Raw genomic sequence first — 15,189 nt, 5'->3', positions numbered from 1 at the left:
CTGTGGTACAAATAAACTTATCAATAGGAGCTGTGGTACAAATAAACTTATCAATAGGAGCTGTGGTACAAATAAACTTATAACGGTCATCACGCGGTCATATGTATTGTTTTCGATAAATGACGGCGTGATGACCGGCATAAATTTAATTTTTAGTTGCTTGACTTGACATCTGGTTGATGACTATCTCACTGGCAATTATACCACAGCTCCTATTTCTATAATGTCTGACATGGTTTTAAAGAATATATTTAAATAAATCAAAAATAAAATCTACCGAAATATTGAACAAAAGGCCAAGTTAAAAATTCGGTATACAAGTACATAACCAAACAATCAATAATCTACATCACGATCTAAATAGCAATGTAGATATAGCAATTACGTACATAAACTGAAAAATAGAAACAAAAAACCCTATGTTTTCATATATCGTTTAAGGAAGTTATGCAATTACAAAATGAAATAATTACCATAATGCATTCGGCATTAATTTCTAGCTGCATTGAAAGCTAAATTCCTGACAACAAATGACACATATTACACTGAAAGCCATGTCATATGTGTCATTTGTTGCCAGGAAAAAACTAATATGTTGACTTTATTTTTTTTCAGACAGTGATGACACCTTCCCTGCATTACAAATTGAATGAATTTTAAACTGTCTGGAGTAAATTCTTTTCAAAGAGTAATCAAGGGAACCAAGGTTATAGCGGTAATCAAAAGAATATAATCCAGGGACAAAGACCAGACATGGAAAACAGACATACACAACAAAGAACATAAAGTAACTAAAATCATACATACAAAGTAACAAAAGTAAATGACCAACTCGGACTCCACTAAAAACTAGGAGCATGGACCAGGTGTACCGGTAGGGTAAGCGTTCTCTGCTTTTCTAGAAACACCCGCCGAGTTGCTCATAAAAAAGTCTGGGGTAGACAAACGAGGAAAAGCAAACTATGACCCGTTGAATGAAGTGTAGTGGTAGAAATGCAGTGCTATCAAGTACAATAAACAACCTCCGAGCACAGAAATTTGCAATGTTTTTTGTATTTCTAGTAGGTTATTCCGCAATCTTCGTTTTTTTTTTTTCAGTTGTTACTACACCTATAACGCGTTTGATGTATTTTATAATTTATTACATATTTGTTTACAAAAAGGAGCACAAATTACCGGGATATATATATATATATATATATATATATATATATATAAACGTCTCAGAATGTGACGATTCTATTCGCTATAGTGCTTCATCGGATCAAATTGATACAGGGAAGATATGTAAGTGTATAACAAGGTCTGAAAAATTCATAACGATGTTAGAACTGTCAAATTTGCGATACAAATTTTTGGGCGTTCCCTCCGCGGTCTCGAACTCGTACCGCTGTGACATCTATGGCAACACCACCTGCACAAAGTCCAGCACCCTAGACCACTCGGCCAGCTAAGCTATATAAAAATATAGCTTTCGCTGACCGGGTCATTCCTCCTCGTATGATTTATCTAGGGCTGTAACTTAGTACACGATGTATGGTAGTACGGGACAGAGTTCATTTAGATGTTATTATTTAGGATAGAGGATCAAAGAGGAACCAAGGTTATAGCGGTAATCACAAAAATGTAATCCAGGGACAAAGACCAAAAATGGAAAACAGACATACACAAAAATGAACATAAAGTAACTAAAATCATACATACAAAGTAACAAAAGCAAATGAACAACTCGGACTCCACTAAAAACTGGGAGCATGGACCAGGTGTACCGATAGGGTAAGCGTCCTATGCTTTTCTAGAAACACCCGCAGTGTTGCTCATAAAAAGTCAAGTCCGGGGTAGACAAACGATGAAAAGAAAACTATGACCCGTTGAATAAATCAGTTTTCATGGTGCTGATGGATACACCATGACGATCCACAAGTTCATGGTGACGACCATAAAACGTCTGTAGTGATGACTTCAATCCTGTAGCAACATACCCCTGTTCCAGAAGCCTATTTGTTAGAGTTCTAGCGCGATACAAAAAAGTCAGCGTAGTTTCGACAAGCTCTGGCATAATGTATGAGTTGTGATATGAACAATCCATACGTATGTGCCGAAGGGATGTTGCCACAGATGAAAGGAAAGTTGACAATTCTGAATTAAAAGTCATCATGTTTGTCGTAAAATTTGGTCAGCAGTTTTCCTTTACCGTTGATTTCTAAGTGTAGGTCAAGATATGAGGCTTACTTCACAGTGTCTGTAGTATCCTTTATCTCAAGTTCTTTTTGGAAGATATGTAAACGTAAGGCAAGGTCTGAAAAATTCCCAACGATGTTAGAACTGTCAAATTTGCGATGCATTCTGAGACGTTTGTATAATATTGATTTGATGTGACATGTATCATTAATTTGATACTCTATCCTACATAATAACATCTAAATGAACTGTCCCGTACTATCATACATCGTGTACTAAGTTACAGCCCTAGATTAATCCTAAGAGGAGGAATGATATAGCCTAGCTGACCGAGTGGTCTAGGGCGCTGGACGTTGTGCAGGCGGTGTTGCCATAAATGTCACAGCGGTACCAGTTCGAGACCCAAGAAGGGAACGACCAAAAATTTTGCCAGTTCCAACATCGTTGGGAATTTTTCAGACCTATATATATATATATATATATATTGTTGAATTAGTAACACCCAATCATATTGAAGAAATAAAACATTTAATTTAAACATTCATGATAATTGTAACGTGCTATTTATGACATTGACTACGGGATATTCAGTGAAAGAATTAACAAGGTTTGCTTCTTGCCAAAACACCAATAGTAAACGTGCATGCCATAAGTGTTCAGTGGGCAGCACGGCTACAGCCACATGTGTTACTGGACAACGTTACGTAATCTTATAATCTTTTCACCTTTACAACTTGGCTGATAGCATTGGTGGTTACTACCCGAGGCTTTGATTTGAATTTCCATTTACACATTCAAATGCTATTTACCGGTAATTCAAAATGAAATATAAATGCTGAACCAATCAACGTAAAACAAGGCAGAAAACTAAAAATTATAACAATATAAAAAAACAAGAATTACATTGAGGAGGGTTGTGGATTTGTATTACGCTTTTGTCATAATTGAAGTAAGATTTTATTCTTTTTTATAAATTCATTTTTACTTTTTCTAACTCTACAATTATTTTAATTTAATGTGTATCTACAACTGATATTCTTTTAATTCTATTCATTTTTTCTCCACTGATCAACATCGTACTTATAACCCTTTGAATCAGTAGTGCACTCTGAATGAATGTTTTAAAATACATTCATGTGTATCCCATAAGAGTTTTCAAGAGAACGAAGAATATAGCGGGAAAACCTAGTAATTCTCGGGAACATTTATTTATTTATCTTTTTTTTTTATTTTTTTTTTTTTTTTTATATATCAATGTAATTGATCATTATCTTTGTTTTTTTATGTTTTTCTATTTGTCAAACTTCTTTTTTAAAGGTAAAGCATGAAAACTTAAATAGATGAAAGAGTAACCAAGAGAACCAAGATTCTAGCGGAAATCAAAATAATGCAATCCAAGGAAAAAAACATGGAAAACATATACACACAACAAAAGGTCTGCCATAATATGTACACATTTTAGAACAATTGTAAGAACAAGACTTTTTGCTACAGGTGTTCAGGCATATATGTTATCATTATTGAATGATTCCTGAAGAAATTGAATATTTCCACCAAACTTGCAACAATTTCAAAACTTCATTTGTGAAAGAATATTATAACCGTTTCAACTAAACTTGATAATTTTGGATTTCGACTCAAAATGCAGGAAAGCAAAAACAACATTTTAAATCATATTTCTTTTTACATTAAACATATAATAGCAGCAATTCAAATATGATTAAAGCAATATTTTATCAATACAAATTGTTATACAAAAAATTAATTTAGAACTTGCATATGCTTATGATATGCTTTAATGGGAAGGAACGACTTGACTTGTTACAATCCTGCAGTACTATGTCAATTTGATGTAAAGAACTGATAATTTGTCTATTTTGAAGTCGATTATACTTTTTTAACAAAATAACTTGTGCAACTTTGTGAAATGTAAATAGATAATGTCACGTGCTAACCGTTTCGTGTAATTCAAGCTTCAAATTGGAATCTAGAGAAAGATTTATTGATATGCTTTCTTTCGTTTTTTTTTTGTTTTTGTTTTTGTTTTGTTTTGTTTGTTTTGTTTTTTTTTGGCGGGTTTCTTTTTGTTTATTTTGTTTGCTTTTTTAGTGATTTATCGTTAGTTTTTTTTCTGTTTTTGTGGGTTTTTGCGTTCATTTTATGCCAAATGATTTCTTTGGACGACTAGTGGCTTTAGCACCAACATGTTATACCTGATTTAATGTATAATTACGATAGGACATCGATCGACAATTGGTTTCAGATCGACTATCGATTCGTTCAACCGGTGTTCGCTTCCATTTTACATCAAGTGACCTTTGATCGGTTGATGTAATTAACGGACAATTTTGTTTTGTTTTTCCGTATTCTACACACAATTACAAAATGATACAAAATAAGAAATCAGTTAAGTTAATCACTTATTGTACATTCACTGTTTTCATGAAAAACAAAACGTTCTTTTTTTTTCATTATTATTCTAAATTAAACTTTTGATATGGCATCATTTTACATTCATTTCAATGAACATTATACATTTGCATTTACAGAACATGCGTTATTTTCATAACAAAACTATGATAAAATCAGTTATCGGTTATCGACATGTCAGCAATCTTTCAATCATCGAAAAAACGTTTGCCGAATCAATGACAAATGACAGTCACTCAATAATTTGGTAGATATGCGACGGGTTTAATCCCTGTTTCAGGACTAAGGTGTGCGATATTAAAGATATGATATGCTTAAAACAGTATTAGAAGTAAAACATCCAACAAATAAAATTGGACATTCATTGTCATACATATTACGTTTTTCTTTTTTTTTTCTTTTTTTTTTGGGGGGGGGTGGTTTTTTTTATGATTATTTTATTTTGTCCTTTATTATAGAATAGGTCGATATTCATGTATTAAAAATATTCCTACGTCATTTATGTTGGGAACTTGAATAGCTTGCTGAATGGTTTGGCGTTTGTCCATCTATAAAGTTCGAGTGATGACATATTTAAGTTGAATTAGTTGTTGCTTAACATTTGGTTAATGACTATCTTGTTGGCAATAATACCACAGCTCCCATTTTTAAAATTTCTGACACATTTTTTTAAGAATATGTTAAGATAAATCAACAACAAAAACACCGAACTATCAAAACAAAAGGCCAAGTTAAAAACACAATATACAAATACATAACCAAATCGATAATTGACATTGCGATCTACATAAGCAATGTACATATTACAATTACTTACATAAACCGAAGATATAAAAGAACAAGACATCAAATAATAATACAATCCTACAGCATTGCAATACGAACTACCACAGAAACACGTGAATGTCATCAGATTCTCCGAGAGGTAAAGCATGTCATGTTCGAATGCAGCACCCATTGCATTTCAAATTAGTAAAACTAGAAAAGTCTCTATTCCGAGATGTCAATTCGGTATTACATTAACTTTAACAAGAGTTATTTTATCTCATATACGGGATAGAAACTTTACATATGTCATTGAATTGTGATTACTGTTAACCTTTTGTAGCTTGCAGTTGGACAATATATCTGTAAAGATAGTAAAATCCAAATTTACACATATTTTACGAAATTATTTCAGACATTTCAAAAACAACGGCCACACGGGTTGAACTGAAATTAATTATCTTACATATATTACAACAATTTGACATGTCATTATGGGAAGTAAAAAAATGCATCCCAGGTTAGATAGTGTTTGTGTAAAAGAAGTACTTTACAATCCAATAAGTTTACATAAACAGACATTTACTATTATCAATTTACAAATTTGCGATCGAGTTGTAATTCATTTTTCATTTCAATACACATTTCGGCTGATGAATATTTTTGAAAGTCTTATGACAGTTGTTCGATGTATGTTAGAAGGAGAAGAATGAATGAACTCCGACCCGCACATAGTTACAACCGTCTTATACCCAAACAAAGACAATGTTAGATACAACTTACCTAATCTATGAGTATTGTTTGCCTTGTAACATGTATGACTTCAGAACTGGTCGATAATTGAAGTGTAATGTCTCGATAAATGCAAACATGACGTCTTATTTGTTTACTGCAGGTGCTCTGACGTTTCAAGCTTCTCGGAGACGAGACAATCGATACAAAAACAGCTGTCAGTTTTGTTATATTGTATTTCTTCATAAAGATGAGGGTTTATTCAGTCGTTAATTTTATAGTTTGAAAGAACAACTGAGGAATGCATTTGATACTTAAAAAATTCTTATGTGTTATTTACAAAGATTTTGTTTACTTCCGGAAAAAATATCCCAACTCTTAAACGCATTTTGCTGAAATGTAAGACTTTTATTTTCATTGATCTCAACAGTTATGTAAACTGTAGATGAAAGTTACTATATACTATTCACCTTTTTAAGGTATATTCAATGGTGTAATTGTCCTTAGAATTAAATTGAAATATGAACTTCTGAACATGGTTTATTTTCATATATCGTTAATAGAAGTCATGCTATTACAAAATGAAATGATTCCCATAATACAGTCGACATTTTATTTTATAGCTGCATAGAATGCCTTGTCATATTTATAATTTATGGTCAGGAACAAATTAATATGTTAACTTTTAGACTATATTTTTCTCCACCGTGATGACACTTTCCTATTACAAATTAATTATATTTCAAACTGGCTGGAGTACAGCTCTTGAATGATATAACTTCCAATTTACACTATATACCAACCCCCATTCCCCTTTGACAATTCCCCAATCCCCATAAAAAAGTTTCCCGCTCCCAATGGAATCTCCATTACATTTGTCTGATCTATTACTTGTTTTATCAACCGCTTTTAAGCTCCATTTGTTTTTGTTTTTTTGTTTTTTTTTGTTTTTTTGTTAGTTTTGTTTTGGTTTTTGTTGTTGTTGTTGTTTTTTTTGTTTTTGTTTTTGTTTTTGTTTTTGTTTTTTGTTTTTTTCGTTTTTTTTTTTTGCCTTAAAATGCCCAAAAAGTATTATTGAAATCACCTCATTCGTCTGACTAATCAACTAACTAAAACTAAATTGAAGCATTTTAACATTTAAGAGGAACCAATATTGAGTCATTGGGCTATTTACAGAGATGTATGAACAATTACCGTAAATTTGTATATTTTGTCATGAAACAGTCGATGGTTTTGAATTGAAATTGAAGTAAGGTATTTTCATTTTACTGTTAAATAGATAACCAAAATAAAAACAATAGCACTTGAAACCTAGACATATTTGTGATATTTGATAATTTCTTGTAAAATAATTATCTACCCTTTCCTATGTTTTTTCTTGTAATTTATATTAAACAATTTAAGGTGCTATAATGAATTAACATAAAATAGTTTTTATATTCCCGGAAATGTAAACTCGAAACATTGAAATTCAAACAAAGGGGGAGCCATTATCTACAGTGGAAAGACGAGTGTTACATTTCGGCCACTAATACAATAGATGCTGGTAAAATAGGCAACCAAAAAAAAGCTTTAAATGTATTGGAATATAAAATCAATTTAACGATTATAGAGAGAAGCATTTTAGTTGTATATGTTGTCCATATTTTTTGTTCTATATATTAAACGTATTCTTATTACTGATTGCTAATGTATTTGAGTTTTTGATATTCAATTGTTTCTTGTCAAATAACGATGTGTGTTAATTGTTAAAAAAAATATTTGTCTCTCGGATAATTATATCCCAGGACAGTGTCCGTAAATTCAATTAATACACTTGTCCACACGAACTTGATGCGAATTGTATTACTTGTGTAGGTAAAATTTAACTTTGCTTTAATCCGTCTTTAAGGACAATCGTTTAACTAGATCCTTTAATCATAATTTTGGTGATTTTATACATCGTATCTACCCAGAATAACTTGAGATAAAGGATACTACAGACAGGTCAGCATATTATCTAGACCTACACTTTGACGTCGATGATAAAGGGAAACTATTAACAAACCTATACGACAAACGTGATGACTTTTTATTCCGTAATGTCAACTTTCCTTTCATCTGTTGCAACATCCCTTCAGCACCTGCATATCACAACTCATTTATTATGCCAAAGCTTGCCGTAACTAGACTAGACTAGGCGTCGCGCTATACTACTGACAATTAAGCTTCTACAACAGAGTTATCTTGCTACAAGATTGAAGTCTTCACTACAGAAGTTTTATGGTCGTCATCAACTCGTGGAGCATTACGGTGTTTCCATCTGCACAATGGAAACTGATTTAAACAATGTTTCATAGTGCACCTGGTTCGTGTTCCAGTTTCTGTTGGAGTCGAGTGCTCATTTACTGTTGTTACTTTGTATGAATTATTTTGTTTTTTTTATGTTCTTTGTTGTGTGTGTCTGTTTTCCATGTCTTGCTTTTGTTCCTGGATTACATATTTTTGATTTCCCTAGAATCGTGGTTGCCTTGATAACTTTTTCACTCTCAGTACATTCTAAATGATTTTTAGAATCAAATTATTAGCTACGACCTCCTTTTCCTTTATATTCAATAAGTAGTCAGCCCATTATTTAGGTCCTAAAATATCCAAAATGAGTGTCATTTTAATTATTATTTTGATGAGTATTATTTAAATTTTATCTATTAAAGTGCTCGTATTATAGCGATATTCGTTTGTCTAAAGTCTTGGAAGAGAGATATAATTTTACTTTACAGTACATGCATAGGAAAGGATCGTTGATATAGCTAATGGTTTAAAATAACTAAGAAATGTTGTGCAACACAAATGTTGCTTATTAAAATATAGACACGGAACTTTTCGACAATATTGTATCCACGCGTTTGACCAGGAACTTTACATTAAATTGATTTAAACTTCGTGTTTTGAGAAATCAGAGGTGAAAATTGTAAAATTGTTGATTGCTTGTTATGATAATTTTGGACGCGATCATCAGACCATCCAAAAATTACCGTGACTTCGCATTTGCGATTGAAAGTAATTGCGGCCCAATTGATGTTTGCTTTTTAACACGACTTTATGGACTTATACTTTATCATATATCAAATGGAAAGATCCTTTTGATATAATTACTTCATTGGACACAACATTCCCTATTTTTGATGCGTTATCACGCTCTTTGATAGACGATTATTGATGGTTCCTACAAAATTGGGGAAAGAGAAAAATATGAAGTAACGTTGAATTCAATCAAGATTATATGAAATATTATACTTTAGAATTGATCAGCATCTAAAAACAAAAAACAGTGTATTTTTGCAGCACCATGTGTTTTTTTATAAATTCAAATAGAAACTCACACATCTCACCGAACATCACTTGACTATATAAGGCTAATTATGTACAGTGATAATAAAATTACAGTTACAGAGAAATAAAAAAGTATAACATAGCAAAAGAAACAAATACATTTTCTACTAAAAATCTACTCAAAATATGCACAGAATAAGTAATCGCTTGAGAAATAGTTCAGACAAAATGAACAAACATTTGAGTTGATATTATTGATTGACATATCAATGTAAGTGACCCTGTTCTTTACTCAAATCTGCATTTTTCTTAAAAGCAAGTGTAAAAATATGTCTAAGATTGTACCCGACATTTGTACTTCATTACAAAATTGTATCCATAAATGGTGCCTGTCATAATATGTACACATTTGATAACAATAATCTGTAAGAACTGGTGCATCCGGTCCATGCTCCCAGTTTTTAGTGGAGTCCAAGTTGCTCATTTACTTTTGTTACTTTGTCATGTACTATTTTAGTTAATTTATAATAATTGACGTATCAGTTTATCAGTATTTATTCATAAGATTTTGCATCCACTAAAGAAACTTTTATTGACAACTCAGTTAGTCCTAGTACATTTGTAAGCTGACCTCATAAATATTGCAATTTCATTTGTGCGTTATAAGATTTGACATTGCAAAATAAAATTACGGTATTTATGATACATTGATAATGTTATACGATGATGGGATACATCTATTTCACCATTATGTTTGATAACATTTATATGAGATAGGGAAAGATGTAATTGATTATATAATAATTTTATAGTTCAATGTTCTTGAATGTAGCTTTATCAAATGGTTCCATCTATCTATGAATAACCCAATGAGACGATATTGCAATTATCGAATTGGTGTATTCATATAAATATGGAAACATTCACAAAAATGCAGTTGTTGTTGCATAACAGATATTTGAAATTAATGAAGTATCTGGCTCAGGGAATACTGAAACTATCGCGATCGTTGTTTATCAATATGCAATGTTCGAATGATGCAAAATGAAATAAATATCTTATAACAACATTGTCTTTGTTTGCACTGGAATCATATTCATATAAGGCATAAAGGGAACTTTTAATATATCGAGAATAAAATAGATCAAGTAATCAATGTCAATTCAAATTGTATTTAAGAAGTATAAATATTGTCATCACCTATGACTAAACGTAGGTTATTTCAACAAGAACTTAAAAACGACAAAATGCCTGTCATTATGTGTACACATTTGATAACAATAATCTGTAAGAACCGGTGCATCCGTTCATGCTCCCAGTTTTTAGTGGAGTCCAAGTTGCTCATTTACTTTTGTTACTTTGTCATGTACTATTTTAGTTAATTTATAACAATTGACGTATCTGTTTATTAATATTTATTCAAAAGTTTTCCATCCACTAAAGAAACTTTTATTGACAACTCAGTTAGTCCTAGTATATTTGTAAGCTGTTTACATCTTTTTTTTTAAAATCAACATTGAATGAAAAGCCTGTAAAATAAAAACAAATAACTTATTAGACATGGTCTTAAAAATATACTTACTGTGCAGAAAATTGTGGATGGAGTAACATAACGTAATTTTAATTTCTTATTCTTTCTAGTTCCATCTGATAGGCATAGCTGGAAATATTTCGGTTCAAAGTTTTTCTTTTACAATTGTCGTGAAACCAAATATATTTGTCGTTTTTGTTTTTTGTTTTTTGTTTGTTTGTTTGTTTGTTTTTTTTTTGGAAGCCAACCATAACTAGAGTTTAAATTGTAATTTTTGTTAATACAATCTTTTTCACATTATTTATTGATATTACATGTATAAATTAACGACGTTTTAATAATTGAAATATAATGTTTTTTTAAATCCGATATTTGTTTTAAATACATACACGATACTGATAAGTACCAAATTCAATGTAAAATTCAGGCACTGTGCCAATAGCAGAGTTGATTCATGGTGTAGAAAACTCACTAAACAAAAAATGCTTTTCGATCTACTTGGAACACTTGTATGCATATAGCTCATTTGTGCATACACATTATGGTTTAAATTAGAAAGAGTAATCATGGGAACCAAGGTTATAGCGGTAATCTAAAGAATATAATCCAGGGACAAAGACCAGACATGGAAAACAGACACATACAACAAAGAACATAAAGTAACTAAAATCATACATACAAAGTAACAAAAGTGAATGAGCAACTCGGACTGCACTAAAAACTGGGAGCATGGACCAGGTGCACCGGTAGGGTAAGCGTCCTCTGCTTTTCTAGAAACACCCGCCGAGTTCCTCATAAAAAGTCAAGTCCGGGGTAGACAAACGAGGAAAGGCAAGCTATGACCCGTTGAATAAATCAGTTTTCATGATGTTGATGGATACATCATAACGATCTACGAGTTCATGATGACGACCATAAAACTTCTATAGTAATGATTTCAATCTTGTAGCAACATAACTCTGTTCCAGAAGCCTATTTGTTAGATCGCGATACAAAAAGTCTGCGTAGTTACGGCAAGCTCTGGCATAACGTATGAGTTGTGATATGAACACTCCATACGCAAGAGCCGAAGGGATGTTGCCACAGATTAAAGGAAAGTTGACAATTTTGAATGAAAAGTCATCACGTTTGTCGTAAAGTTTGGTCAATTAAAGTTTTTGTCAAACAGGAATCGTTTTCTTTCTGACAAGTATTTAAAAAAAATACAGACTGCTACACTCTTTTGCACAAGCTAAAATTATAAAATGAGAATTAACATAGATCCGACATAACTTGTTCGTTAGTTATGAATACTCATATGACGTTTTTAACATATATGGCATATTTGATTTGATTAATCAAAATTTGCATAAGTAAAAGAAATGAATAAATAACGCATTTACCTTAAGGAAGAGAGATGCAAAGCCAATAAGACGATAAGGCGATAAAAAAAGAATGTATATCCTGCTTTCCCTGACTCTACCCAGAGCGATATCTCGTTTCTGAGATATATGTTAAGGATGTCTTGCTTAATCTGAACATTATTAAGGCTTCAGGACCAGACCATATAAATTCTCGCAGGTGCTCCTGTATCAAAAACCCAGCTATGTGGACTTTTTAACTTGTCGTTTTCAAAGGCAGTATTTCCTACTGACAACAAAAAACGAACAGGAACGGAAATGTCAATGAGGTAAAAATAACTACACATCGATCTCATTGTTAAATATCGTTTCAAAGTGCATGGAACGATGCGTCTATAAATATGTGTACAACTACCTTTTACGTCATCAGGTTATAATAGCTTATCAATCAGGATTTACGCGAGGCGATTCCGCTATAAACCAGCTTAATGATTAATCGAATACTACCGGTAAAGCTCTGAATAATGGGAAGATTAGAGTAGTATTTTGTGATATAGTCAAAGCGTTCGATCGCGTATGACATAAGGGTCTTTTGCTTAAAAAAAGAAATATGACATTTCTCGAATTCTTTAGAATTGGTTTGGTGATTATTTGAGTGAGAGAAAGCAAGGCGTTTGTTTCAATGGAGGCCTCTCTGTGTGGACATCTATTAACGCGAGAGTACCGCAAGGTTCAATCTTAGACCTCTATTATTTGTCATATTTGTAAACGACATTGTTGCAGACATAAATGCAACAATTTAGTTTTTTTGCTGATGACACTAGGCACTTTGTAATCGTTGATTCACCGGCTATCGCCGCGGAGATCTTAAATAGTTATCTCGAGAAAATTCATCGATGGGTAACTACATGGGTAGTTAAATTAAATCCAACGAAAACGGAGATAATTCTTTCTTTCTAGAAAGGCAACCCCGGTGGTGCATCCGGTCTGAAGATGACCAATCATAGTATACAAGAGATGACAAGTGACACGCATCTCGGTACAATGGCACACACACATAGATAGTATTGTTAAAAAAGCGTTTACCCGCGTAAATACAATTCGTCGACTACGGTTAGTACTTGGTAGATTGTGACATCATTTTGGATATTAACTTAAAATATCTTTCTGAAAAAAGTCGAGAGTGTACAAATAGAGTCTTTAGAGTAATTACGGATGGGACAGTGTTGACTTCCACCAAAAAATATACGCCGAGACTTGGTGGGAAAAACTTGTGGATCGCTAAAGGAATCATAAACTGATTATGATTCACAAAATGGTGCACAAGCCCGCCCCCGACTATTTTTGCAATTTTTTGCCAGATACGGTTTCGAACTTAAATCACCAAATTACTTGACGATCCAATAAAATGGCCAAAATTCGTACGAGAACTAATCTTTATCCGGTGTACTTCTTACCGTCAAGGACTAACATATGGAATAATTTGCCTCTCGACATCCGTAAAACCTCATCATTAGAAACTTTCACGCACTTCATTAATCGCCTGTATATAGCTGAAATATTGTTACTCGGGCGTTAAACCCCTGTAATTAATCAATCTTTTATCAAAATTTAGAATGTAAAATGTCCGGCATATTTTTACATCGGCATAATTTTAGAATCAGCCAAGTCGTCCATGCAAGATTACATATGGTTTGAAAGCAGATTTATTTACGCGAGACCTTATAGAAAACCCATATTGTACATTCGGTCAATCGGAAACTACAGCACATTATATATTCCATTGTAATAATTATGCAGCCATTCGAGAATTTAATTTATTCTCCCTTGACCTTCCTATTCCTTTAACATCCAAAATCTTGCTTCATGGGTCAGATGCTTCAACTTTAGACCAAAACATACAGCATTTTACAAATGTGCAAAGTATATAACATACATTTAAAAAAAAATGTGTGAAACCTAAATACAACCTCTGTACCTATAATGCATTTCACTTTTCCTTTTCTTTTTATTTTCATATATCATATTCTAAATAAAAGCATGTTTTTCAAAAAAAAAACTTGTGAGCATGCCTAAGTAATACGCTAAATCAGTAGGTCCTTGTTTTAAGGATACCTTGTATAATCCTGCTTGTCTCCGAATCCCTGCCATATAATAATTGTATTGATTGTATAAATATTGTAGTAGAATAAATATATATTCAAACTAAAAATAAATTTGTTTTGACCGCAGTTTTCTCTTCATTGCTTAATGTACCGGTGTATCACAGTAGTTTTCGATTGGTTTAAGGACAGTTTATAACGAGTGCCGCGAGGCGGTGTGAGCTCTACGGCTATTACGTGTACTTTCTAAATTTCTCTTAAGGTTCCCCAATATACTAACAAAAAAAAGTCATGACCCGGAAGTAACAAAAAGTGACTGTCCTTACGGAGAAAATTCATCCTTTCCTTTAATCAAACAAATAAAAAATATAGGTTAAGATTACGTTTCAGTGAAAATAGATTCATCTTTTCTGAGAATTTCAAGTCTTTTTCTAATTTGTTTCACTTATTTAAAGAAGTGAATGTTATGTCTATAAAAACTTCAGAAAACAGGTGGATGTGTAAGAACCTAACTTGCCTCGGAAAAAAACTCCAAATATCATATCAAAATCGAAGCATAGCTTTTCTAAGATAGGAAAGGCAATCATTTTCTTGTTTGGAATTTGCAGCTGTCGTCTGAATTGTGTTTACGTCACATGATATGTGTAAAATATTCCAACCATTCGTGGAGAACTGTAATATTTCCAGTATTGTACAGATTGAATTGACAGGCCAAAACTGAAATGGATGTTGATAGAGATGCCCTTATGGATAAAAAATGTAAAGTGTTGCGAAGTGCTATAAAGTTATTGACCAT

This window comes from Perna viridis, chromosome 13 (genome assembly GCF_037379345.1).
Source record: "Perna viridis isolate PV_CMFRI_1.1 ecotype Kerala chromosome 13, ASM3737934v1, whole genome shotgun sequence".
Lineage (NCBI taxonomy): Eukaryota > Metazoa > Mollusca > Bivalvia > Mytilida > Mytilidae > Perna > Perna viridis.
This window is presented reverse-complemented; position numbering follows the sequence as displayed.